Source organism: Chiloscyllium plagiosum, chromosome 5 (assembly GCF_004010195.1).
Source record: "Chiloscyllium plagiosum isolate BGI_BamShark_2017 chromosome 5, ASM401019v2, whole genome shotgun sequence".
In the NCBI taxonomy this organism is placed as follows: domain Eukaryota; kingdom Metazoa; phylum Chordata; class Chondrichthyes; order Orectolobiformes; family Hemiscylliidae; genus Chiloscyllium; species Chiloscyllium plagiosum.
The window spans coordinates 25,139,834-25,143,379 of record NC_057714.1 but is presented as its reverse complement, the minus strand read 5'-3'; the positions used below and the strand labels follow the sequence as shown (position 1 = coordinate 25,143,379).

At 42.6% G+C, this 3,546-nt stretch overlaps 1 pseudogene; it reads right to left on the bottom strand.

Moving 5' to 3' along the window:
* Positions 1-1,461: 1,461 nt before the first annotated feature.
* On the bottom strand, positions 1,462-2,501 carry LOC122550237 (annotated as a pseudogene).
* Between the last annotated feature and the right edge of the window lie 1,045 nt (positions 2,502-3,546).

Here is a 3,546-nt window from a genome sequence, read left to right as displayed (position 1 = left end):
TTTCCCTCTTAAGTATACTCCTTCTTTCTTTATATTCTTCTAAGTATTTACTTGATCTATCCTGTCTATGCCTGGCATATGCTTCCTTCTTTTTCTTAACTAAACCCTCAATTTCTTTCGTCACCCAGCTTTCCCTATACCTATCAGCCTTTCCTTTCACCCTGACAGGAATATACTTTCTCTGGATTCTTGTTATCTCATTTCTGAAGGCTTCCCATGTTCCACCCGTCCCTTTACCTGTGAATATCTGCCTCCAATCAGCTTTCGAAAGTTCTTGCCTAATACCGTCAAAATTGGCCTTTCTCCAATTTAGAACTTCAACTTTTAGATCTGGTCTATCCTTTTCCATCATTATTTTAAAATGAATAGAATTATGGTCACTGGCCACAAAGTGCTCCCACACTGACACCTCAGTCACCTGCCCGGCCTTATTTCCCAAGAGTAGGTCAAGTTTTGCACCTTCTCTTGTAGGTACATCCACATACTGAATCAGATGACAACAATCACTTCTTGAAGTGCTAGCACTCAAAATATTTGTCCAAAAATATTAGTATTATAACAGGGTTAGAAGGTGTAGGGCAGATAATCGAGCACGATAACACAGAATGGCTCTCATACTAAGTGGCGAACAGCAGGTTAAATAATAGACATTTGTAGATATATTAATACTGTGGAATTTCTTAGTTAATGAACAGAGAATTTCAAATTGCTGATACTCCGAGGAGATTAAAATATATACAGTAAAATTTACAATTCTGTGCAGTGTTTAAGTAGGCTGAATGGGTTGAATGGTCTATATTTCTGGTGGAGGCATTGATTCATTTTCCAACGTAATGCCCCAGTGGCAAGTGGATGTAGAATCAATGATTCCACAGTGAATCTGCATGAAAACCAGCCACAAGATTCAATTACAATTACAATTGGGATCATTGGAGAAGTATCAGATTGCAGGCATCATGGTCGCTGCCAAGACAGCATGTGCCAACATGATGGTGTAGGCACCAACTACATATGATTGGATTGACACCATTTGTGCTTCCTTTACCTCTTCCCATTGACCTGTAAAGCCTGCAGACGTGTATGTGTGCGCAGTCAATGCCTTTTAAATAATTTGCCATCTTACGAGCCTGTCAAAGTCATGTACCTATTCATCCTGCTTTTCTTTAAATAATGAGAGCAATTATCTCTGTACACATAACATGTGTCTCCTCCGAGGTGTGGTGAACACGTCAATGTTTGCAATTTTTTTTTTGCTTGTGCAGCAAGTGCTGACAGTGCTGTTCTATCAATCTCAATATTTATTTTCCGCAATAGAAAACATCAAATGGGGTAAAAAAAACTGCATTTGTGTGTGCTCAACCTTTACTCAAATCCACACTGCCACTACTTTTCTCTGTAGGAGAGAGAGAAAGAGATCAGAGAAGACAGCCGTTGGTGGTCATGTGCCAATGTTCAGTTCCTTTACAGGTCCAGCTTGGTTCTTCTCCAATGTCTCCTCTTGGAGTTGTACCTAATCTTATTGCTGGTTTTCATGCAGATCTACTGAGAAATTGGCTGGTTCGACTTCACCTTCTTGGAGGGGGAGCGCCTGGTCCTGAAAGTTTTTTGGGATGAGATGACCAACACCGTCCTCTGGCTGCTACAATGGCCCAGCTGGTTAGCTCAATTGGCTGGATGGCGAGCTTGCAGTGCAGATTGATGCCAGTTGAAACTCCTCCATCAGCTGAAGTTACCGTGATGGATTTTCCTTCTTTGACCATGTCCCTTGTCTGAGGTGTAATAACCCTTGCATTAAATGAGAGAGCAGTTTTAAGGTCTGGTGAGATTATGGCAACTTTAACTTGTTGCAAAATTGCAGGTCCTTTTAAAGGATGTGGTAAAATTCTGAAACTTCATTTTTCATAAATCTTAGCATCTCAGTTATTGTTCCTAATTGAGGTAGAGGAAAGACGAGCACCCCATGAAAACCCTTAGTGGGTAGGGATTTCTGGGCACTGTCCTGTCCCTTCACTGCTATACACACCGTACCCTCTCTGCAGATTCAGCTCAATTTCCTTGTTGTAATGATTTAAGATTTAAGGCAGGAGATTTAGAGGCAATTTAAGGCAAAGTGTTTTCACTTAGACAGTCATGGTTACCTGGAACTCACTGCCCAAAAGGGTGGTCAAGATGGAACCATCACAATACTTAAGAAGCATTTATAAGAGTTTTTGAAAAGTCTCAGGGAAGCTGGACTGACCGGAGCTCTGGCAAGATTTAAGGTAGAATTACGAGAGAAAGCCGACGAAACCTATCTTGATATCAGGAACAATTCGCTGCATCTTTTATGTGTCTATTAGGTGGAGAGGCAAGATTCTCGTGAGGCAGCAGTGAATGTCAATTAAAGGGGAATATTGTTTAGTAAATGTCTTATGAACAGTGTAACTCACCTGATTAATATTCCTATCTTACCGAACACGCCAAACAAGCTGGGCATTGAGAATTGCCAATATGGAAGTCATAGGCTCATGACTTCAGCTCACTTCTCACTACAAGGACCTTCCATGTTGCTCAGCACCAAGCAGCAGATTCTATCAGCACCAAGCAACATGCCTTACCGGCACCAAGTGCATGCATCCCTAGTCTACTGACACTGGCATCCGACGTTTGGCAACTCTTTTTGATTCTCATGGCACCTCACCAAGCCACTTGTAGCTTACTTAGGACTCACAGTTTTGCTGTGTCGGGTGCCTCAAAACTGAGCATTGAAAGCATGCTGTACCTGAAACCCATTACATAAAAGAGCACATGTCAAATCCTGGGAAATGGGATCATCCAATGTGGATGATGAGCCAGATTGCCTCTTCCTGTGCTGTAACACCCAGTGCCTTTAAGTGAGCGTCTGGTGTGTGCTCCTTCAAATCTGAAGATATTGTGTGCTGTATATATATATATATATATCCGAAACATCGATTCTCCTGCTCATCGGATGCTGCCTGGCCTGCTGTGTTTTTTCAGCACCACATTTTTCAACCCACATCACACTTTCAAGTGCCAACTCATCCATTGACTTACTCAGTATTCTCGTGAACTGTACCCCTGTTATTTTCTGACTCCAGGCACCTCCTGATCTGCCAGCAACAGTCAAGACTCACCTTAATATACACCTTGATATCTTGCACATATCCCCTCATAGACAGCCCACAAATGTAATTTATTTCATACACTGATACTCTGCTTTCCCTCTGTACAGAAGAACAATGGATGCAACTCTGGGAAGAGACAAAGGAACCAAGGGTGTCCTCAGGTGACTGAGTTGAAACTTTATTGCTGGAACAGCACAGCAGGTCAGGCAGCATCCAGGGAACAGGAGATTCGACGTTTCGGGCACAGGCCCTTCTTCAGGAATGTGCCCGAAACGTCGAATCTCCTGTTCCCTGGATGCTGCCTGACCTGCTGTGCTGTTCCAGCAATAAAGTTTCAACTTTGATCTCCAGCATCTGCAGACCTCACTTTCTCCTCAGGTGACTGACCACATGTTATCCAGACTATTCACATCATCCAACC